The sequence below is a fragment of the Xenopus tropicalis genome, chromosome 1, assembly GCF_000004195.4.
Source record: "Xenopus tropicalis strain Nigerian chromosome 1, UCB_Xtro_10.0, whole genome shotgun sequence".
NCBI classification, from domain to species: Eukaryota; Metazoa; Chordata; class Amphibia; order Anura; family Pipidae; genus Xenopus; species Xenopus tropicalis.
The window spans coordinates 63501745-63528202 of NC_030677.2; positions in this window are offsets into that span (position 1 = coordinate 63501745).

The following is a 26458-nucleotide window of genomic DNA, read 5'->3' on the forward strand; positions in this document are numbered from 1 at the left end:
TCCCAGATCTTCCTTTATCTAAATGATATCTGTCACTAGTTTTTTATTTGTCTTTACTTCATGACATTAGTTTAATCTTATAAAATAACCTTATTAATGGCTATGGCAACCTAAACTACCGGTGCCTTCTTTCATTCTCTTGAATTGTAAACACATGATAGTATTTGCAGTGGAGCTTATTGTCCAAAAATGGTCACTATAGGCTATTTTACTCTGAAAAAACATTAGTATGATTTATTTTTCTATAAATGGGAGTTGCCAATGGCAGTTTTAGGTGCGTCTGTACCAGCTAAAATATGCCAGTGGCATCTAGAGTGCCATCAGCCTAATTGCTCTTTAAGTAGTTCTTTATCAGATGCAAATATATCAAATGGGAAAAAATGTCTGTTCTCTGTATGACAACAATCTATCACACTTTCACTGCTACTCTGCAACTTTTCAAATGAATAGGAGAGATTTACAGTGCAAAGGTTTTATATTCCTATATTAGAAAGCTGTGACTGTTGAGTAAGCCATTTTAGTACAAAGACAGATTTTAAAAACCTGGAACAGCAGATGCTGCACTGTAATTACAGGAAAATGAAACATAATAAAAGAAGAACAAATCACAAATGCTATTTATATGCACAAATATATATTTAGCATGCATTCTTCCTAACTACTGAGCATTATGCTATTATATTTACCTTTTTTTGTCAAGAAAGTGCTATAATATGGTTGTCAAGAACCTTTTCTTTAAAGGAAAAAATCAAAATAAAAGAGGACATTGTCCTTTTTTTTGCTGAGATTTGCTTGTTTACCATCACATTTTGAGAAGAAAAGTGTGAGAATATTTGATTGTGGTGATTATGTATATTATATACTTCTATCTTCCAGGCAATGTATTTTAACAAGAAAAGATTATTTGTATCAGCTAACCATTAAAGGTTACGTCTTAGAGCCCATGGATTTTTACCTTTCAACTGGGGCTCTAGTCTGTGCCTTTGTTCCAGAATTCAGAGTGCAGAAAAAAGTGCAGAATACCCGGAGAGGCACTTTGTAGATAATGCCCTGCACAATATAGACTGACTAGGTGTAAAGAAAGAACTCCATTTTAGACCCATGTGGACTACCTAACCATGTCCTGCCCATGCAATGCCCAAAGGGAAACATCAACTTCAATGCCAGGTCCTTAGATCAAAGGTTTGCTTGCACATTCCAGCGCAGTTTGCTTATTACATAAAATTCTACATTTTATCTCAATGGGAAAAAACTATAATTCTTGAAAAAGACACAAGAATTGAGCACTTATGGGGCCTTGCTCTTGTGACCTCTGTTAATGAACAAGGCTCTTGAACTACTGAATTTATATTTTTTTAATTAAGTAACTCAATAAATCATAAAATACTATTACTTTATTTTTTACTTGTGTAATTACAGGATGAAGAATAAGTAGGCTATTATACAGCAACAGTTTTCTTTTGAATCATTTTACTTTAAAAATGTTATTTAAACTGGTACAGGTACAGGGTTTTTATCTGGAACCCCTTCTCCAGAAAGTTCCAAATTAGGCTATCTCTAAATAATTCTAATTTTTAAAAGTGATTTCCTTTTCTTCCTATAATAATAAAACAGTACCTTGCTGAATCCCAACTAAGCTGTATGATTCCATATTAATGGGAAAAGAATACTTTTTTGAACATTTAAATGATATCTATCAGACTTAAGGTATAGTAATAAAAATCACTTTTCCAGATGCCAAGCATTATATATAAAAGATCCTATACCTGTACCCAAAAAAGCACAACAACATTTAACTGTGTATAAAAATGTCATTTTATACAGATAATAATTGCATTACTGAAACACAGAAAACACAAACATTTGCTATTAAATTCCAGGGTAACCATGTCAAAGCATGACATATGAAAAGGCTTAGTTATGTTATTTGATGGTTAGTATTTATGCAACAAATGTTTAGTCAACTTTCATTTCTCTCCCTTTATTTAGGAAATCTATAATACAGCTGAAAATAAATTATTGTTTGAAATTCTTTTTGCAAATGAAAACATTGTTTTGAGTACACCCCTAAATTCAGACCAGTCAAGAGTCCTCTGTGAGCTGCACTGCTGATAACTGTCTGACTCTATTATCCAGAATGCTCAGGAACTGGGAGTTTTTGGATAAGGGGTCTTCCTGTAATTTGGCTCACCTTACCTTAACCCTCACATGTAATAAAAAGCCCTAAGTTTGCCCAAGAGCAGTAACCCATAGCAACCAAAAAGATGCTTGCTTTGAAACAGGTTACCAGTAAATGCTACCTGCTGATTGGTTGCTATAGGTGGTAACTGTACCAAACTTTGCTCCTGATATTACATATCCCCTTAAGTCTACTAAAACATCATTTAAACATTAAATAAACCCAGTATGATTTTTTTTTGCCTCCAATGGGGATTGAATATACAAGTACAAGGAAATATTTATATTACTATTATTATATTAATATTATTTATTACTACAGAAAAAAATTTGAATTACTTTATTAAAGTGTACTCTATGGGAGATACCCTTGCCGTAATTCAGAACATTCTGAATAATGGGTTTCTGGAAAATGCATCCCATACCTTCTTTTAGAAAGATGTTGTTACCTCAAACAAGATTTTCAACTTATTAGAGGAATTTGTTTCTGAATGTATGTATTTGTTGGACATTTATGGAATTTCACAATGAGTTTGATGTATATTTCAATGAGTTTTATTTAATGTTTTGATAAAATATTACCTTCATCTCAACTGCAATGGATTCAGTTTGTATTCAAGAGGTGAGCAACATATGGAATTTATTGTGTCTTAACATATACTATATATATATTATTTATTTATTACAAAGTACAGCACTGTACAGTTTTTTCAACAACACTATAGTGTAGTTATTCCAATAACAAATCTATCTATCTGTCTATCTATCTATCTATCTATCTATCTGTTTCTCTTGAGGAAGGTTCCCTGTTCCCTGTGTGACCAAAATTTCACCTTAATAAACATTGTTGGATACAGATTTTTAGCAGTTTTAGGCATTTTTTTTCCTGTTTTAATTAAGATTATTAAAAGTATAAATAAATAGGTTTACAGGGGTTTTTTTTTGTTTGAAAGTCCACAAAGATTTGTGGAAAAATGTAAAAACCATGAAAAATTTGTAGTTTTCCCATTCTTTTAATTTTCGTTCTACAATTAAATGTGTTTGTGCTTTTTCATTTGGATGTTTTAAAAATGAATAGACCTTCCTGGTTTTAGTGGAAATGAGTTTACAGGTGGTTTCAAAAATCTCTAAAACCTTGAATATTAGAATGGTAATAAATCTGCTCCTTAGTTCTCACTTTGCAAATTAATCACTATAGGGTCAATTCACTAAAGTGCGATAAAATGAGCGATATTTATAGCATGTGTTAAAAAGTCGCGAAGACTATTTTCGTGCGGTATTTGACGCAACGCAAGCTAATTAATGCAGCGCGCTACTTGTCGTGTGCACTAATTAACGCATGTGCGCTACTTATCACGTGCACGCCATATTAGCCATACACACCATTACGTTCATAAAACTACTTTTTTTGAAAATGACCATTTTCCTGCAAACTGGAGGCTACATCACTCTAGGGCCAACACAGACCTGAATAAATCACACTGCAAAGTCCATATTGTGTTGCCAAAAGCTCATGAACTGTACTTTTCTATAATTACCGCCTGCCCCAAGTAGGTGTTAATTTTCGCACAGACTAATGAGATATTTAGCGCGTCTAAGTGTTTGTGCAACATGCGTTAGTATTATTTCTGTGCGAGAATTAACGCAATGCGGTAAAATTGACGCATTCGGTTGCGCGCTATTTAACGCACGCAATATGCAACTTAACACATGCAATAATACTTTGGCGAATCGCACATTTTTTTTCATGTCAATTTTAACGCAAAAAAAACATGTGATAGCGTGAATCAACCCTTATGTATACAACTTATTTAGCAAAATACAGTACATCTAACAGTGTATAAATAGCCTGTTGATTCTCCTATGGAATATACAGATACAAATATAATAGAAAAGTTTTTCAAATGTGCTTAAAGGAATACTGTCATTCCCCAGCAGAATCCTACATTGAAACAGATTTTTTTATATTTAATTTTGAAATTTCACATGGGGCTAGCCATATTCTTCATTTCCCAGGGTGCCACAGCCGTGTGACCTGTCCTCTGATAAACTGCAGTCACACTTTGCTTCTGAGCTGCAAGTTGGAGTGATATCACCCCCCTCCCAGCAGGCAATCAGCAGAACAATGGGAAGGGAGCAAGATAGCAGCTCCCGGTAGATATCAGAATAGCACTCAATAGTAAGAAATACAAGTCTGGCTTGGGACTCCCCCAGTTACATGGGAGTAGGAGAAACAATAGGTTACCTGAAAGCAGTTCTAATGAGTAGCACTGGCTCCTTCTGAAAGCTCAGACTCAGGCACAATTCACTGAGATTGCGCCTACACACCAATATTACAGCTAAGAATAAATACATTTGTTGGTTCAATAAAATTTGAAATGGTAGAGTGAATTATTTGCTTTGTAAACATTGTAATTTAGAAATAAATAGTACAACATTTTTATTTATTTATTTGTGTAAATAATTATATGCCTATTTGTTTTGCTTCTTTCTAAACTAAAATTTAAATAGTTGGTTGGTAAGGTCACTGACAGCACAGCATTTTAAATTCCATTAGACTAATTATAAAAAGTAAGTTTTAATTGCGATTATGATTTTTATTCATTATTTTCTATTAAGGACTCTTCTCCTTTTATCCACATTAAATCAATGTTGCTTTTTAAAATACTGGATAAAGAAAAACAAAATGACCAACTTCATCTCATAATACCAATGTGAATATGTCCGGTTTAAGGTGATCAAGGTCCAGTCAAAACAAGGTGCCCATCAGTGGCCTTGGGGCCAGTAAAAGTGCCTGAGTACATCCATTTGTTTCATGACCTCAACAAATGATCCAACCTACCTGAGTATTCCCATCTTAAAGTGAACACTTTCTGCTCAAAGTGATACCAAGCCAGACAGCCTTTCCTTCTCATTCAGAGAATTTATTTACATATATGAAATTTGTTTCCAATGCACTGCAATATTCCACTCCAGTGCTCCGCTCTTCGCAGTGATACAACAAAGTGATACAACCCAACTTTGGGCTGTGCCCCTTAAATCAAATAAGAATAGCGATGGGCGAAATAATTCACAAGGCATGGATTTGCAGCAAATTTCTGCGTTTCTCCATTGGCAGACTTTTTCGAAACGGGCGTGTGTCAAAAAATTGTTGCCCACATCAAAAAATTGTCGACCATAACAGATTTTTTTGACACATAACATTTTTCTGTTTCCCAAATTTTTTGCCATTTTGCGACTCTTTTAAAAGGTTTGCAAAGTTTTCAGCAAAGTGAAAAGGGACAGATTCGCTCATCACTAAATAAGAATGTATTACAGCACATGTGTTTAGCTATTAATGAACATGCCTAGCATTTTCACAAAATGCTAAAATCCTGTTTAATCTAATCACACCCAGAGGGTAATAAAATCGGATTTAGAATCCTTAGACTAACTTAAAATGATTACGATCAAATACATCAGAAGCCATTTAACTGATCATTAGTGATGAGCAGTGGTGAACGAATCTGTTCTGTTTTGCTTCACAGAAAAATTTGTGAATCTTTGAAATGATTTGCAAAATAGTGAAAAATTGGCGAAGCGGTGAAAATATTGCGCAAGCAATTTTTTGGGCAAATTGTTGTACACGTCAAAAAAATGATGCATGAGGCAAGTTGTTTTTGGCACACGTAACAATTTTTTTTGACGTGCACCAATTTTTTCTGTGGTGAATTTTTACATCCATTTTGCAAAACAATCTGTCAGGCGAAATGCGGAAATTCACTGCAAATCCATTCCTACCGAATAATTTCACACATCACTAGTAATGAGCGAATCTGAAAAATACTTGAAGTCAATAGCCGTCAAATTTTACACAGGACGAATTTTACGCGGGACAAATTTTTTTACTCCAAATGCATTAAAGTAAGTGTCCGTTTTTGTCTTGGCAACTTTTTTGTCTCAGCAACATTTTTGTTGTGACTTTTTTTTGTTGTGCTGAATTTCTCTGCAGAGAATTTTTCTCCACAGTTTTGTGGAAAAAATGTGCCAGTGTCGAAATGCGGCATTTCGGTGTGAATTCATACCTGGCAAAAAAATTCCCTCATCGCTACCCATCATTTATATTAAGCATTATATCATAAAGAAGGAAAATACTCAAGTCTATAGGTAACATGCAAGCTGCATACAGAATGTGCACTGGCCAGAAATGAACCAGGAATTCTTTGTGGTTTGTTTTTTTAAATTTTTGATCTAATCTTATGATCTTTTAGTATGCAATTATACATTAAAGTAAACATTTCAATCTAAACATATAGAGATATTTTACTGGTACAAATACAAATTAAGAAAAATTGTCTTTGGTCATGTTGGTAATGAGACTAGTGATGTGAGAATCAGTCCCGAAAAATTCTCAAAATGTGACCACAACTTTTTTTTGACACAACCACAACTTTTTTGATGCAATCACGACTTTTTCCTCACTAGCAATTTGGAGGAGTTTCACTGCAAATCCCTGGTGAAAAAAATTTGCTCATCACTAGTGATGGGCGAAATGTTTCGCCAGGCATGGATTCGCAGCGAATTTCCGCGTTTCACCATTGGCGGATTGTTTCGCGAAAAAGATGAAAAAATTTGCCGCAGAAAAATTCGCCGCACGTCCAAAAATTGTCGCCGGCGTCAAAAAAGAATAGTCACGGGTGTCAAAAGAATAGTCACACGACAAAATAATAGCCGTGCGACGAAATAATAGTCGCGTGACAAAATAATAGCCGCGGGCGACGAAACAATAGCTGCGCGACAAAATAATAGCTGCGGGCGACGAAATAATAGCCGCGCGACAAAATAATAGCCGCAGGCGACGAAATAATAGCTGCGGGCAACAATTTTTTTTGTCGCACGATATTTTCGCAGTTTCGCGAATTTTTCGCTGTTTCACGGATCTTTTGAAAGATTCGCGAATTTGACGGCGAAGCAGAACGGAACAGATTCGCTCATCACTACTCATCACTAAATAAGACAGTTCTTGCCTTTTATGAAAAAAAATGGGCAAGGTCTTTAGTTTCACTCAAGTCTTATGAGGTCTCAAATTGAAAACCTTTTTTTTTTACTTGTATCATCAATGTTATAGTCAAGTCAATGTAATTCTGTTTTGCAAAAATAGTTTACTTGTGTTTTGGCTTTAAATGTACAACTATGCCACTAGATACAGAAGATACAACCTCTGTCTATGTAACTTTAAACAATTAGTGGACTTTTTTGCTGCTCTATAAAGCTTCTTATAAAACTGCCTTTTAGACAATTAGAGATTAAAGATGAAACAGATTCCATCTAGCAATTCATCCAACTGTTACGGCTTTGTATGGTTAGATGTGCTTGCTGTTTTAATTGAATGGCTCATTAAACTACATGGTAGGAGATATGTGTTTGATACTATTGTTGCATATCTTAAAACAGTTGCTATCAAACACTGCATATAATATTTTCAGCTGGTCAATTAAGTTGCCCAGGGAGTCTGAGTAATATGTGTAATATTCATTTGCAACAGGTCTAGACACAAACATTTGTTTGCAAGAGGTTATGTTCAAAATTATCACAGTTTTTATTGTTTGTAAACCACAAAGCTCAGTACTAATTTAAATTGTTATATAATGCACAGAGAAAAAAATGCAAAACAATATTTCAGTCAGCTGGAATATATGCTACAATCTAATAATATCTCAAACTACTTTGCAGTCACTGTTGTGTCCTGTGGCTTTGGCTGTTTTAATTATTTATAGGTTGTTGATGGTTTATTTAGAGCAGAATAGATTTATAATTATACATTTTAATCATCAATATGTTTCAATAAATTGTTAGACCGACAAAGGAAACTTGGACCCTATGTTTGATTGAAAAGGATTCCAATTTCATAATTTTCAAATGACCTTTTTAAATGCATATTTCTAAAAATCTGATATTCAATAGGAAAAAAAATTAAGTAGTTATTTGAAATCATTTGTGGGTGCGTTTAAACAGGAACAGATGAAATAGTATTAGGATATATCTCAAGATCTTAAGCTGTTCAATTCCACAAATCCACATTTTACTATAGAACCTAGCGACAGATACAACTGACAAACTATGGGGTTGATAGTGTCAAGCTGGTGAATCTTTAAGTGTTTACAGCATATTTGATATTTTCCATTTTATCAAAACTTTGCTGAAGTATGGGATCTTTATACTTAGCTGATAGATCTATTTATTAGAATGTGTTCAACTGCTTTGAGCCGTTGGACACTATTCTGCTCTATTGAATTATAGCAGCTCATTAGCAATGCTGAACATTTCAGTAGCCCAAGTCAGTGAGCCATGGGACAAAGGGGCCTAGACTACAATCAGCTTCCTCTATAGCTTCCACTCTTCTATGGAGAAAATGTTGGCGCCTGCTGCTTCCCAAGCAGGTACACACACGGAAGTGGGAGCACGTAGTTTGAATTGCATGCCGAGCCCCTCCCAAGATTCTTGGCGTGGGGACCCGGCAGCACTTTGTTACCCCACTGGCCCAAATCATTGCTCTACAATGCATAATGAATGTGAAGGATCTGGCTAATCCTTTAATAATAAAACAGTATTTTGTACTTGATCCTAAGATATTATTAATCCTTATTGGAGGAAAAGGTATGCAGATCCAAATTACAGAAAGATCACTTATCTGGAAAACCCAAGCACTTTGGATAGCAGGTCTCTCACGTGTATATCACTTTTATCTATCAGTATTATTAAAATAAATATCACATTTCTGTATCGAAAAAGTCAAAAAATTGCCATGGACTATAGTTACATAACTGTTATGTTACTGATAAGTAAAATGTACCAAGCTTTGATTGAAAATTGAAAATCATTAGAAATGCTGTATCTTGTATGGCTGCATTAATAATCCTCCAATGAGAATCCCAGCTGATGTCCCAGCCCAAATGAATATTTGGCTCCCTGTTCTCTATTCCTGCAATTGGAGTTGGGAGCAATAAGCACAGTTTCCCAGCACTGAACTCTGTCCCTTTATCCCCATGTCTGATTCCCCTGTTACATAATAAAGCTCAAAATGATGTAATTATCTCTATATGTAAGATAATATCAAAATGGCTGATATAGTGCTGGGAACCTAATTAGCATTCTCATTGGTCAATTCTCTTGTGTATATAATTTTATCTTCAACCGCCATAGAGAACTAGATGGAGCCTAAAAATTATCCCAGTGGCACAGAAACAAATGTGTATCATGGGTACTGGTACATATAAACTAGTGCTGCCCTATTATACACATTTTATTACAAGATATTGATAAAAACAAGCTTTAACTTAGTATTTAGCCATAACTTGTTTACAACTGACTCCCAAATATTATCATATCTCTATCACCCAAAATATCAATTCAGAAGATAATTGTGGCTTTTTCCAACCAAAACACATTCTGAATTCTATCTTTCTACAAACAACTTTCTCTGACACTTGCATTACACTGACCAAAACAAAGTTTTGCTGAGCAGACTGGGGGTTTCATACACAGCCTGTTTATAATAGTGAGAGCACAAACTCTGAACTCAGTACTAAAGCTAATAATGTTCTGTATCTTAGCCATGGGGGAGGTTGTAAGGTTCATATGTAAATCACTGTATTACATACAGAAAAACCTTTAAATTGGGAAAGTTTATTCCCAGATGGACTGTTTTGTAAAACAGCTCAGTATTTGGAATCATTACAAGGTGGAAAGAGAAGTCACACAATAAGGATTCAGCCCCAAGCTCAAAGTGCCAGAGCAGGACTTCAGTCTGGCTCCGGCGGCGTCCTCCGCTATGTGCCGCTACTTCTGCGCTTTTATAAGGTTGCGCCCGTGCGTACTGACGTCACACGCATGGGGCGCAACCTTATAAAAGTACAGAAGTAGCGGGGAGCCGCGGCACATAATGGAGGACACCACGGCAGCAGGCAGCTGGCAGCTGGGGCGAGGGAAGGTGGGAACTGGCAGATGCTTGGGGGCCCTGGGGGAAGCTGGAGGATGCTTTGTGGGGGGCCTTGGGGGAAGCTGGAGAATGCTCTGGGGTGGGGGCCTGGGGGAAGCTGGAGAATGCTTTGTGGGGGGGCCCTGGGGGAAGCTGGAGAATGCTTTGGGGGGGCCTGGGGGAAGCTGGAGAATGCTTTGTGGGGGGAACCTGGAGGAAGCTGGAGAATGCTTTGGGGGGGCCCTGTTAGAAGCTGGAGAATGCTTTGTGGGGGGGCCCTGGGGGAAGCTGGAGAATGCTTTGGGGTGGGGGCCTGGGGGAAGCTGGAGAATGCTTTGGGGTGGGGGCCCTGGGGGAAGCTGGAGAATGCTTTGGGGGGGCCCTGGGGGAAGCTGGAGAATGCTTTGGGGGGCCCTGGGGGAAGCTGGAGAATGCTTTTGGTGGGCCCTGTTGGAAGCTTGAGAATGCTTTGTGGGGGGGGCCTGTTTAGGGGGGCCCTGGCTACCAAAGTTTTAGGGGGCCCTGGGCTGGCTAGCAATGATTTAGGGGGTACCTGCCCTGGCACCAATGCAAAACGTAACTCCTGGACACCAATGTTTTAGGGGGCCCTGGCTACCAAAGTTTTATGTCCTTTGTATTGATGGGAGGGGTCACTGGGGGAGGGGCCATTGGGGGTGTGGGAGGAGGGGGGCCCAGAAAACTTTATTGTGAGGGGCCCCGTGATTTCTGATGGCGGCCTTGGTGTCGATCCCTAAGCTCAGGTCACTGACATCAGCCAAGAGCAGACTGAGCATGTGCAGTAGTTGGGCAGGGCAAAAGATGGAGAGCTACTGTGGGCATCTTCAGGAGTATGGGGCTTTATTTCTATAGAGCTTTGGTGACTTTGGGTTGGTACAACAGCTTAAAACACATAGCTAAACATTTCTATCCATATTCTTTTTTTAGACTTTAGATGTTCTTTAAGCAATACGATACCTCAGACTAATTAATAACTTTACAACGTCAGCTGCAGTTATTGATATGGCAAATTTTCCCTGTTGGAAACTAATCACCTTTATGCACATGATACATTTGTTTATCAGAGAGGCCACTCCAAGGGGCCCATTTACTTACTCACGAACGGGCCGAATGCGTCCAATTGCGTTTTTTTCGTAATGATCGGTATTTTGCGATTTTTTTGGAAAATTATCGCGACTTTTTCGTTACCAATACGATTTTTGCGGAAAAACGCGAGTTTTTCGTAGCCATTCCGAAAGTTGCGATTTTTTCGTAGCGTTAAAACTTGCGCAAAACATCGCGCCTTTTAAGTTTTAACGCTACGAAAAAAGCGCAACTTTTCGCGCAAGTTTTAACGCTACGAAAAAATCGCAACTTTCGGAAATGGCTACGAAAAACTTGCAAAAAATACGAAAAAGTCGCAAAATGTTCGTTTTCCAATCAGAATTTTTCCAATTCGGTCGGAATTCGTGTCTTAGTAAATCAGCCCCCTAATGTTGTGTTTTGTTTGTTTTTATGGAATAGGGTATTTTAACTTAAGTGGTGTATAAATAAAATGTATCATTTATTTTAGATTTTGTTGCACATAGTTAGTGTGTTTGGTAAGTCCACCGAATTGCTTTGAGTGGGAAGACACTTCTGCTAACACATTAAAGGAAAACTTTACTTTCAGAATGAATACTTAACCAACAGATAATTTATACAGTAATAAGGGACCTATTAAAGAATATTATCATGTTGAAATATATAAATATATATGTGGCCCTTTGTATTTCAAAAGGCAATTTTTTTATTTAGGATTATATAATGGCATATACTACTAGAAAATTATATTTTTATTAAATAGATTTACTATGTGGGTGCAATATATTTTTACAGAGACCTGCAATGTTTGGAGCTATAGTTTCCCTTGAATTGGAAGACACAGGCTTACTTTATTTTTTGAGCAATGTTCACAATTATGTCTATTTATGTCTATTTATTGGGAAAAGGTATTTACATACAACATGAAGACTCAGCTACAGCTAGCTGACACAATTCATACAACCAAACCATATGTTCATATTATTGGATTTGTAGCTATTAGATTTGAGTTTATTAGAAGCCCTGTAGCACTGTATGTTAGTAAATAGATTTTGCAAAGACTGGATGAGTTTGAAAACTCAGGGCAAATAGATGGCAATTTGTTTTGCCATTAGTGATGGGCGAAATTTTTTGTTAGGCATGGTTTCGCGGCGAATTTCTGTGTTTCTCCATTGCCGGATTTTTTCAGGAAATGGGCGACAAAATCAGAAAAATTTGCTGCACAACAAAAAATTGTTGCCAGCATAAAAAAAAATGCCGTAAACGTAAAAAAAAAAATTTAAAAATTTTGACACGCGTCAATTTTTTTACGCGGTCAACAATTTCGTCATTTCGCAAACTTTCCGCTGTTTCATTAATCTTTTGAAAGGTTCGCAAATTTTTAGCAGAAGCGAAACGGGACATCACTTATTTGCCATTACTTTTGACAGCCAGGGCAAACAGGAGATTAAACTTTAGCTTGCCCTGGCTCTCATTTCTATGGGCCATGCTTGCAAGTATTGTCCTACTAGGCTCAAGCATTGCTGTCATTTCTGTCTTCATCTCCTGCATGAGCAGTAGGTGTGCTTACTAGTCAAATATTTACTGCACATTTTTGCATCAGATTTATTAAAACTTTGCTATGGGAAAATTTGCAGATTTTACTTCATATTTTTTCTGCTCATCCCTAGTTATAACTTGTTTAAAAAGCAAGCAAGCATCTTATTAGTTGCTATGGGTCACCAGACCTGGTCCCAACTTCAATTTTATATTCCCCCTACTCAATCCCACAATGATCAAGCTGTATTTTGAAATGTAAAATCTATTATGTACTGTGTAACATAAGTGTTACACAGTTAATTTACCAGTTGTAATTTACCGTATTTTTCGGACCATAAGACGCACTTTTTTTCCCCCAGAAGTGGGGGGAAAAAGTCCCTGCGTCTTATGGTCCGAATATACTTTAAAAAAATGTTCTTACTTGCCCGTGTGGTCTCCGTGCAGGGCCCTCCTCTATTCACCGGCGCTTAGCTGTGGCGCTGTGCGCATGCACAATGACGCGCATGCCCATACGCATGCGCGTCATTGTGCATGCGCACAGCGCCACAGCTAAGCGCCGGTAAATAGAGGAGGGCCCTGCACGGAGACCACACGGGCAAGTAAAAACATTTTCTTAAAGTATATCTGTAGGCTATATGCTGGTACAGATGGGGGCAATATGTTGGGTGCTGCTGGTACAGGTGGGGGGCAATATGTTGGGTGCTGCTGGTACAGGTGGGGGGCAATATGTTGGGTGCTGCTGGTACAGGTGGGGGGCAATATGTTGGGTGCTGCTGGTACAGGTTCGCTTTTAATGCACATAAAATATTTTAGGAGACAGTATTTGTTTCAGAATCTTTTTTTCTTCATTTCCCTTCTCTAAAAACTGGTGCGTCTTATGGTCCGGTGCGTCTTATGGTCCGAAAAATACGGTATTAGTTGATCAGGAAACACTGCTTTCATACTTTTATACTATAGTTATTATAGCTCAGCTGTGGCTTTTTATGACCAACTATGTAATTATTTCATATATATTTAAACTGACCAGTCTCATTTTGTATGCTGTGATGTTGTTTAATAATCTTTACTATATCTATTGGGATTATACTGCTGCTGGTGCTTTTTTCTTCCAGTCTGTAAGTATCCCTTTATAATAATAATAATAATAAGTACACTAATTCTTCTTTTAATTAAATTATGATTAGGATTTGAAAATGGAGAAGGGCCTAGAATTACTTGGTAAGAATATATTCAGTTAAGCCCATTAAAAATGACAAACTATATATATATATATATATATAGCAAGACAATGAGCCGCACACGCAGGGACTTTTTTAGAAAACAAAAAATTTCTTTAATGAAAACGATCCAACGTTTCGAGCACCAACTGTGCTCTTCCTCAGGGACAAACCACATATATATATATATTAAAATTTTCTTTATAGGATCTCAAAGAAAATGCATTTCTTAAAATGTAATAATTTGGAAATACGTAAGAGATATTTACAGAAGCCTTATTTATTTTACAGATGTGACGGCACAGTCCTGGTTATCAGCAACCAAACAGCTACTGGCCCACATCCATCTTCTTTAAAACTCTCTGTGGTTGCATACAGAATATACCCTAAACCTATGACAGGTAACATCATTTAAAAACTATACAAATTATCTCTCCCCAGTAATGATGAGCGAATCTGTCCTGTTTCACTTCAGAATTATATTTAATGGCAGCATGATCAAGAAGTCAGGTACCATCAGAAGAAAACAACATACATACCCCAAAAGGATTTTGTGTCAAGAGCTCTGTTTATTGTTCCTCACCAATGTTAGCTCTAAAAAAACAGAAGATAATCTAGGACTCTCAGAATAATAGACCTTGAAAAATGCTCCAAAATATTTTAAAGTTTTAGCCTCTGGAAGGCTTTGCCACACTATATGCACAAATATTTATCATACTTACCAAACCAGGCACTATCATAGATATGCTAGAGAAAACATATTTGCCCTTGGCCTTAAATTGCCTTTTCTATTCTTCCATATGCTGTTCGCTTTTCTAAATTTGTATCACTTTACTTTATGTAACTTACATGTGGCTGGCAATAAATGGATGTGGAAATCGTGATTACACTTTTACTATTCCAATAAGCAAGGCAAGCATTACCTTATAGAATTGGATCAGACTGTGGATAGGAATAAAATAAAGCAATAAAGAAGAAATGGCAATAAATTTATGCATACATTTAATGTACAATGTATTCAAGAAAAACTATTAACCTTTAGAACATTAACCCCGTGAAATAGAATATTAAATCTTGCAAACTCCTGGAATTCTCATTAACATGCAAAATGCTGGATGGTACGCCATGCAGAGCTATACAAAAATGTCTGACTTTGCAAAGCAGACCAATTTCTAAAGTAAATATTGGCCAAGAACAATGCTGACTGTAATCCACTACATGCTAATTCCAGCAAATATTGATATACATCCACTTTCCTGTCTTAAATGAAAGATTTTCATACAAAGCCATTTTCTCTGTTTGCAATTGCACTAAAACATTAAAATTTCTTAAGCTTGTACCCAGTGGAAAAGTTGAAAACATTCAGGTTATGAGTCTGCATAAGACTCCTGTAATTATTATTTTATTTTATGCAAACAGTATGATTAGTATTTTATTTTTTAGCACCGGACTATGATAACATAATCTGTGAAATTCATTCATTATATTTTTTAGCCAACTTTAGGAACTTTCCTCCTGTTTATACATTTCCCTTTATGTGTACCAATTTTTGTCATATGAGAATAGTAAGTAAACAACTTGACTTTGAATGATCCTGAATTGCCATTGCAAGGTTACACAATATATAGCAGATATTGTAATTTGTAAAGATATTAGAAATCAAGAGTTAACTGCCCATATTAAAGGCTGGGTTGAAGCCCAATTCCTTTATACAAGTTATATAAGTCTGGGGTCACTTATTGTATCTTTTATAAATTTTAGTGTTTAGTGTAAACAGCTCTCTCTATTAAAGTGTATGCCTTTCTTTTGCCTTTCTTTTGCTCCTCCCCACTTCCCCAAAAGAGCATTTAGAAGAAAAATGGAGATAAAAGATTGCTGAAAATAAAGTAGAGAATAGATGATGAAAAAGTTTTATACAGATGGAGAAAAGAAGAAAATAGGAGAAACAAAAAGAGAATATGAAGGTGGAGAGAGGTAGTAGATTGAGGAATGATGAGAGGCGGTGCTGTTTTATGAAACACAATACACAGGCAAGGTGCTGTGTTGAAGCTGAAGCTGAATTGTCATATGCACAATTTTCATTTTGGGGTCCCTTCAGGTCACATACTTAAATCTAATAGCATACTGGGCATTACAATAGCAAAATGCATTAGCTTGAAATTGGATGAAACCAGAAAATGTAGTACCCCCTACTAATTACCCCATTTAAGCACTGCTTACTACTACTACCCACCCATGCCCCTTCTGCTCCCTCCAGTCTTCTGTTCCCTGCCCCTTCTCCTTTACAGGCCTTTTATCTTGTTTTACCTGATGCATGGATCCGAGAGGTGAGAAAGGGAAGCTGAGAAGAATGGTTTCTTTTAAGAAAAGACAATAGTTTGAAAGGGGAGCACCAGTGGGGAAGCGCTGGGTACTAGATTTTATAAACGACACGTAGGAAAATATTCAAATTGTAGATTGTACTTCTACTAATTTGATCATCTGGGCAGCAGGCATGCACCAAAATGTTATAAAAAAAGGAATTATGAATTTTTAGCAATGGCAATTTTGGATTTATAATGAGTGATGAATAGTAGTAATAATAACTAGTGAAGAGTGAATTTGTGGCATTTTGCTTTACTTAAATGTTTAAGGGAATGCAGAAAATTTAGTGAAATGTAAAAATTTCAATGAAATGCATTGGAATCAATGGTAAGGTGGATTATATTATGGTTAAGGCAGTTTTAGCTCAGCAATAGCATACACTTTGCCCTACCTTGTTAGACAAGACCCTTTCCACTGTGCTACAACTGTTCCTTCTAGAAAACAATTGCACCATCTAGATATACATTTAAGTAATTTCTTCTTATCAGTCATGGAACATACTGCACAGAGGGTGTTGAATTTTTTTTTTTTACGATATTCAAATAATTCTGTTTTATGTGTTAAAGTGTATTTGCCACATAAATGAATCATGCTTATACCAATAAAATTCAATTCCATGAGTTCTATAAGAATACATACGCTTGAAATAATTCCAGCCGGAAAGACTTTTTGTTACCTATCATAAAATCACTTTTCAGAAATACACTATCTCAAATGATTTTATAGATCATATGCTGTGGGATTGCCTTTACAAGGTTTCGGTGTCCTTGGCAAATGTTAACTTGTATTTACATATCCTAAGTGCATTTCTAATGATACATGAAAACTGAAAAAAGTTTCCAAGGATCAGAAGCATGTCATTCCTATATAACCTACGATTTAGAAAGTCTGTGTTGGTGATTAAAAAGATTTCCGTCAAAACCATCAGAAAGATAAAAGGCACATTAAATACAGAGCACACAAAGGTTTTAATTGGTCATAATATATTCTTCCTTTCTGAACACTTCACAAAGAACTATTAAGACATCTAATGCAGCAAATATGCCAGTCTGAGCAAACACAGCAAAGCAATATATTTAAAAAAATTATACATACAATGTATCATTGCAAAATGAACTTATAGCTATTATGAAAAATATACAATATTTTAATTAAATTATTATATAAACATTATATAATGATTGTATTAAAAGTTTCCTTTTTCCAAGAAATTGGCTCAGATAAAAGGTTCTCAACAGAGAGATGCTATTGGTCTAACATTATCAAATGCCCAAAGGCTTCCAAGCAACACCAAGCAGTAATAGTATAACTAATAGGGTAACTATCATGAAAACAAAAATATAATATATGTTTCATTTTATGGCTATATAACATTTATAATAATCAATTATTACACTTTCTGAAATAATGAAGTTCTATCCCCCATTCAACAATCTACCTCTCCACATGCAGACTTTGAGTTAAGTCATATAACGTTAGTCTAATATATGATCAAGCTGTGCTGCCTTTGGCTAGATCATTTATCTGAGGTACAGAATCCCAATGATTTATTTCCTACTCCACTGCAGATGGTGAGCCTAAATATGCCCCATATAGCCATGGGGTCCATGGGATTATACCCCAATATAACACTGTGTGGTGGCATGAGGAAATGTCCTGCTGAGCAACTTGACCATTCACCAAGCCCCCCTACTCTTTGTTCACACACACACACACACACATACACACTAACTACTAGTACTATCCTAACCAACAAGTACAATCCTAATCAACAAGTACAATCGGTAGGATAGTTAAACAATCACACTGGTTACCCTCACTGTCTCACCTCCTCTCCCTTCTAGAATGTAAGCTTTTGGGAGAAGGGTCTCCCTTTATTGTCTGCTAACAATATCCAGTGGTAACTTTGAATCAATTTTGGTGTAATACTGTCTGTATTTGTAAGCTGTTTAGTCTTGTATCACTATCACGGTGAAGTGCTACTCTAAACAATGTGGTAGAAAAGAGGTACCTGTCTCATAGAGCTTACAGTCTAAGCAGGTAGATAACATTCAGACACTCAGACACAAAGTGGAGGGCAAAAGTGCACAAGGATTGGGCATTGGCCATTATGTGGCAGGACTAGACTAGATAATGGTCAAGTGCTCCAAAGAATAGAAGAGGTTGAGAGAATTCAGGAAAGGGATTCCTGAAGAAAGGAGCAGCAAGGTAGAACGGTTTTGGAAGAGAGATTACAGTGGGTGTGGATGGTGCAAAAAGACAGTGGCTCTGAGAAGAGCAGAGGAGACAGCTAGCAACACACAGATCATTCATCAACACTGAGCAAATTTGCCCAGTGTTTGCCCAGTATCCCATGGCAACCAAGTACATTGTTGCATTTATTGTTCTACCTGCAGCTGGCTGAAAAAAAACCTGCTGGTTGTTTGCTATGGGTTACTGGCCACGGGCAAATTTGCCCAGTGTTGATAAATGAGCCTGGAAGAAATGTAGTGAGGATAGTAGAGTAAAGGATTTAAAAGATTTATATGCCTGCAGGTAGTTTGCTTTGTTAGTTGTTTAGTATTTAGTAATTCCTCACTGTGAGGCCCAATTACCAACATTCTGATTTTAGTGGTTTTTGAAACTAAGAAATAACTCATTTTTACTAAAACCAAAAATGCCAAGTAATGTTTTAAAACAGTCTAATATAAAAAGCACGAACAAAAAAAAACCTGTGAAAAGAATCCAATCAATAATACAAAAATCTTTTACTTTTGTAAGAAGTTTTGTGTGCTTACAAACAACAAAAAAACCATAAAAACTTCTAAAATCACAAATTACATAAAGATTGTTACAATTTGCCTTGGACAGCTCCCATTGACTTCTACATGACCTTCACAGCTTTTAGATTGCATAGTAGTGTTTTTCACAGCTTTTAAACTTGATAAATTACGAAAAATGTGTGTCTTTGAGTAATTACTGAAATATACGGTTTTTAGAGCTAAATAGTATGATTCGTGAAAACCAACAAAATATGAACATTTGTAAATCTGCCCCTATGATTCTCAAGCAGTGCTGTTAAATCAGCCTTCACCAGAAATATTCAGACTTCTGGTCCAAACACCAAAGCTTACATTGCTACTGTAACACCTCTTTGGTTAATTATTCCACCTACCTATGATGGCAGGCAATTCTATTAACCCTCAATGATGAAGAATAAAATATAAAAAGTAAATTATCCAATACGGGAGAAGGTTTTTTCCAATAAGAAGTTTTCATACCACTCTACCAGACTTATTTGCTGTATTAAAAAGTTATCCATCATGGCTCCCTCTCAGCTGAAAACTAATAACTGCAAATCTAACTTCAATCATTTACACCAGGTTTCCCCAGTATGCCTACTACTACAACCTACTCTACAAAGGGGACCTGCAACAAGCATTATGCACATCAAAAGAGGAAAATACAGTCTTGGCAAATACAATAAACCAGTCATAAAAGAAAAAAAAACAGTTGTTACTGAATGTTACATATCTGTGTATTAGTATAACTACATCTGACTTTGTGGCTCATCATTATTCCTTTTTAAGCTTTCAACAACTTTTCAGCCTGACATGTTGACAGCTATATTGAGAAAAACCTATTCATTTTCACAATTCTCTAAATTTATTCAAGCCGTGGTATCTCTAATAGAAAGATCTCAGACCAAAGGTTTTTGACTAATTGGTTGCATCTAGCATACTCAGAGGAAAATGTCTGTTTTTTTAGTCGTAATAATTATGATAAAAGTGTAAGTATTGACAGGGCACTCTGTATTACATTTAAATTATTTCCAATATTTCTTCCAGCCTTTTTTATCCATTTCAAAATAATTTAGTTAAAATCAACAGCTGTATAAACTTTTCCATCTACGTAAAATCTCCCTAGTTTTTATTTTTCGAACATTCATGGAATTGTAAAGAAAATGTAAATTGTGTTACATTTGGCTTTAATGCTGGCTCTAATTGTAACAGCGCAACCTGACACACACCTTTTCCACTTTAATGAGGAGGGTTCCTCTGCAGAATATTGCTTTATATTATATACATGATAAAAGCCTACTTTATTTGTATGGCAAATTATTTTCATTCACAAAAAAGCCAGCCAAAAGGAGCTCATGGTTAATGATGAGCGTTTTTTTTCACCAGGCATAGATTTTCATCGAATCTCCGCATTTCGCCATTTGCAAATTGTTTCACAAAACTTCTACGAAAATTTGCCATGGAAAAATTTGTCACACAGCAAAAAAAGTTGAGGGCACGTCAAAATATGCATGGTAGGTGGTCACAATAAAAAAAAGTTGTGTAACCAACGCGTTTCGCAAATTTTTCTCCGAAACGAAGTGGGACAGATTCATGGTTTCTTGCTTGAAAGCTAACTATGAAATTTAGGTCAAATGCTTATTTTCTATAATCATGACTCCTGGATACTCTATTTAAAAGTCAACAAGCAGGGGAAGGGGTAGGAAATCACCACTTGAGAAAAGCCAAAGAGCAAAGCAGGGGCGTATAACTTTACTGAAATAAGGTAATCTCTAAAAAAGGTAAAGAGTAATGGACTTCACAGATGCCTCAGAGTCAGACAGCTAGATTAAAGTAGGTGGTAGAGAAGTCGCAACCCAGAGGTAGCTTACATAGCAGTGAAAAGGGAGCGGAGAGTTTGTGTAAAGCAATAAAGTAGTAATGTAGTAAAGGCCAGAAGGCTGAGTGAGCTCGGTAGTTGGCAGGCAGTCAAGACAAAAAGAGATTGAGAATGGTGCAGGGGGGAATGAGAATGAGAGCAGCAGGAAAATCCAAGGAGTCCAGGTGCCTGAAGGGAAGGCAAAAAAGAGTGATCTGGGAAAACAGACTGATCCCAGAACCAAAATATTGTTGAAGTCATCAGGAGAGAAGCTTCACAAGCAACATCAAATGATAATAGTCGCCTGCAGCACTAAACATTAGAAATTTAAAAATTCCTTCTGGCTGCATATCTTCAACCAGACTTCATCCTGACATTAGTTCCATATAGCCCTTTTAACATTTTCTTCTCAGCCACAGCAGCAGGTATAGCGATTGTAGAGTTTAATGTAGAAAAATATTTGTGTAGAAGAAATAAATGAATACATCTCACCGGGGGAGTGCTTAATGTCCCATTTTATCACAATTTCTTCATATGTCATAAATGGTATTGTCTTCAGGCCAAACATACAGTTGAAGTAATTTACTGTCAAAATATTGCCCACTTTGTATATTTTCAAGATATATTCAGCCCTTAAATGAACCACATTCTGTAAGAAAACAAATTGTCATGATTTATTATTTTGTTCATGCCAATAAACTGATATAGGTGAAGGCTTTGATCAACCTGGGCTAAATTGAAACAGCTAAATGCCCTCTTTTAGTTTGCCACAAACCTGAACATTAAAAAATATATATGAAATTGCATGTATTTAAAAATTATGCTTTTTTTGGATGGCTATGTTATTATGAAATGTTTGAGAAAGCTATGTCTACCTAACAGTGGACATATGATCTAAGATATACACCTCCAATACAAGCAAGCTAGCTCCTTTCCAGTTTTGTTGCTCCTATTGCAAATAATTAAAGAAATGCACATTACTACAAATGCAGTCCAACTGGTGCATCCAGCTGCATCCTGCCCTATGCTCCCTGTTTGTGTCATACGCTGCCTGCCCTATGCTGCCTGTGTGTGCCATACTGTGCCTGTCCCATGCTGCCTTTGTGTTCCATACTCTGCCTGCCCTATGCTCTGTGTGTGTGTGTGTGTGTGTGTGTGTGTGTCATACTCTGCCTGCCATATGCTGTCTGTGTGTGCCATACTCTACCTGCCCTAAGCTGCCTGTGTGTGCCATAATCTGCCTGTCTTATTCTGCCTGTGTGTGCTATACTCTGCCTGCTCTATGCTGCCTGTGTGTGCCATACTCTGCCTGCACTATGCTGCTTGTGTGTGCCATACTCTGCTTGCCCTACCCGACCTGTGTGCCATACTCCACCTGCCCTACCCTGCCTATGTGTGCTATACTCTGCCTGCCCTATGCTGCCTGTGTGCACCATACTCTGCTTGCCCTACCCTGCCAGTGTGCCATACTCTGCCTACTCTATGCTGCCTGTTGGAGGTGAACCTGGTGGGAGTTGGTTCTGGGAGTTTGTTATTAGCATTTAGAAATCATTTTAGGGGGTCCCTAAGGTGTGTAATTATATGCTGGGGGTTGCTGTGCTGTCCACAGAGGAGGAGCCATTTGGATTTAAGTGTGTGTCTTAACATAACATAATAAATATCTTTCACATGAGTGATGGGTGAAATCCCTGCAGTGAGTACCAATTATTTATTTTTTTGTATGTGTGTGGGTGCTACCACCATTAATGTGGGTATGGTCTTAACAGCTCTTGTGATAATATGGGTGTGGTTTGAAATGGGTACAGTTTAAAAAAAGGGGGTCAAAACTGGCTTCCATTATTTGCCCTGCATCATGTAGGCCAGAAAATGATATAAGAGATGGATTATTAAAACAATTATTTCCTTGGGGGAAATTACTTAAGATATAACATAAAAATGCAGAACTGTAAGGCATACAATGGACCGAAGCACACCAGTAGTTTATGGGAGACAGCCTATTCTTCTTTTTCTCTTTTATGTAAATAAATTACTAGTCTATTTTAAAAAATTAAAGGAATACTGTCATGGGAAAACATGTTTTTTTCTAAACACATCAGTTAATAGAGCTTCTCCAGCATTGAAATTCATTTTTCAAAAACACAAACGTTTTTTATATTTAATTTTGAAATTTCACATGGGGCTGTGCTCTGATAAACTTTATTCACACTTTACTGCTGAGCTGCAAGTTGGAGTGATATCCCCCCCCCCCCAGCAGCCGATCAGCAGAACAATGGGAAGGGAGCAAGATAGCAGCTCCTAGTAGATATCAGAATAGCACTCAATAGTAAGAAATCCAAGTCCACCTTGGGACTCCTCCTATTACACTGGAATAGGAGAAACAATAGGTTATCTGAAAGCAGGAAATGCTGTTTCTAAATTTCTTGTTTCTATGTAAGTCTTTGGAGACCAACATACTGTGTCCAAAGCTTGCTGAGGTTGATATATCTCACTGGATCACTGCCTATACCCAAATTTAAAGCAGAACTACCATGAAATAGAAAAGCTTACATCTCTATATTTAGTTGCAAACAAACATGTCTTCAAAAACCATCAGTTTAAAATTCAGCAGTGTTTTGAAATTATAGCTGTTTGCTCTTCTTGCATTGATTGGCAGAGCACAGAGCTCCGTCATTGGACTTTTCCTTGACAAGTCAGTTTAACAAGCACATACTATCCTTTGTGATGGTATAGTAGACAGACAAGCACCAGAAAAGTGGATTTTATATTTATTATTTTCCTTGTCTGCAAAGGTTACAGAGTTGAAAGGACAGCATGGATATTTATTAATGGTAGAGGGACCCCTCTGCAGAGTTAACAGCCTACCTCCGATCCCCCTATGTCATAGAGGCTTCTAAAAAGCTAAAGCAGAGCAAAGCAAAGCAAAGAAAAGCAAAAAAAGATGATTCTCTACTAGCAGTAGATGAAAGCACTGTACAAAATACAGTATTTATTTCAGTGCTGACCCTCTTTTATAAGATCTTGGATGTCATTCTGACATTTTACAAAATAAATTCTCTTTTTAAATTGGTCTCTTACCGCAACAGCATCATGTGGAAGAATGAACCAAGTTCTGTGTGTTTAACTGAAGCCTTACACCTTCTCACTAATGCACTTCACATACTATAGATTGTATTGTATATCCAAACATGGAATCAACCACGGAATGCTCGCTTAAGGAATTTTTTTATGGAGGTGCATCTGATACTATTCCATGTGCGTCAGCAAGAACCACTGGTATTACATCTGACTACATTTTGAATTTTTTTTTTGTTTGTGATAGTGATACAATGATACGTTTGTTAACGTTTTTGTTTTGAGTAAGTCTAGTATGGTTAGAATTGTTTTAGCAGACCTGTGTATTTAGGCAATGTTGATATGAGGACCATCAAATGATTCAGGGACATGGACCTTATCTGTTTGTGAGTTTGAAGGAGCAGTATGCACTAGTTGGAAGCCATTAGTGAGAAGAACGTACATTTGCACTTCCTTCTCTTCTGTCTAAAATTTCCACAATACATGTATGGTTATTCTTTGAGGTGCCAGAACTATACAACTATTTGATCTCTGATGTTCTGTACACTATTGTAGTGCAGGGACAAAAATGTTGTCTTCCAGGGACAAAAATGGTTGTCTTCCAGATAACTAAAACAATCACAGCTTTTGCCTTGAACGGTCTCTTGCCTTATTCTGTAAATACACTTGGTTTCTGAGTTGCCAAGACCGTATTTTCCTGATCATTGGGCACTGTATATTATATGAAACTGTGAAGCTTCAATATCCTGCTGCATTGTATTCCTCTGATCAGTTAAATGTATGCTACTGTGCTACTGTGTCATTGTAAATAAATGATACTGATTAAATTGTATTTATCCACAGTGCTTCCTGCAAGTTCCATTGTACGCTTTGTTCAATAAATCCCTAAGAGTAATACAGGGAAAGGGATGCTTGGTTTTTACATACATCTGTTCACAGACAAGCAGGACATGAAATATAAGCCTGCGGCAAGAAAACACAAAACTGCAAGGAATTCTGTTAACTAAATGCAGAAACTTGATCAACTGAGACACAACAACACTCCATTGAATCTGCAATATGTTCAGTTTAACTGGATGGTGTTTCAAACTGTTTGGTACCCAGGAAAGAAACTACTGTTTTTATCAAATAAATGTTTACATTTTATCTTACACATCTGTAAATAGTATAAATATGTTATTTCCTTAGGTTATAGGCAACCACACAAACAATATGCAATTGGCCTGCATCTATTATTTGTGCTTTATGAGTTATTTAGCTTTTTGTTCAGCAGCACTCCAGTCTGGAATGGTTGCTAGGGTTCAAATTATCCTAGCAACCAGGCCGTGGTTAGAATGAGAGACTGGAATATGAATAAGAGCGTGCTAGAGTAGAAAGATGAGTCATAAAAAGTAACAAAATTATAGACTTACAGAACAATAGTTTTTTGGCCACTGGGGTCAGTGACTTCCCCTTTGAAAGCTGGAAGGAGTCAGAAAAGGAAAGCAAATAAGTAAAAACCTGTAGCAAATGAGAAATAAAGACCAAATTTAAAGTTGCAAAGAACTGACCATTTTGTAAGATACTAAAGGTTAACTTAAAGGTGAACTGCCCATTCAAAACATTATTATGCTTCCTCCTATCATCCTATCATTGACTATTGCCCTCCAGAAGCAAAGACCTTCTAGAGCACTCTGGTATTTTTTCTGGTACTACTATATATCTTAGCAAGCCATACAGTAGATAAAATACTACAACTAAAGAACTGTAGTTCCTTAGTAGTAACTGCAATAACAAATAGTTTATTGCCCATTCTAGCTTGTCTCTAATAACAACATGGGATTGTCAGCCTTGCAGTGCATTAAGGCATTTGTAGCCTTTACCAATTCTTAGTCTTTTTACTAGTTCTGAAACACTTGAGAAATAATTTTGAGTGCTTGGATAGTATCAACAGAAGATGGCTTTTAATTGCAACAGATGGCACTCTGTAAGTAAAGACCCCACAGTGTATTGTGGGTGAAGAAGGTTTGCAACCAATCTTCTAGATCTTTACTGCTGCATTCATAAAGATGTCAAAGTGTATCAATGGAATTATTCTATCTATATCCATGTTAGTAATGTAAGATTTATATATAATAATATAGGGCATAAGAAAGACATGCAAATGTGTACATTTATATATCTTAGAACTAGAGAGACCCTGTCAGTGTGCCCGCTCTGTACTGCCCAGCGATGTCCTCTAGGACATGCCCTCCAAATCGTAAACTCCAGTAGCTGTTTGCTACTGAGTGCCCACTTACCAGTACCTTCTCTGAAAAGGTTGCCTCTAAACCATTAGCAACTTAAGTTGTGACTAGATTATTTAGAAACTCTCTACATATTTCTACAGAAGTCGTCTCACTCTGCTAACTATTTAATAACTAGTGTACCTGCA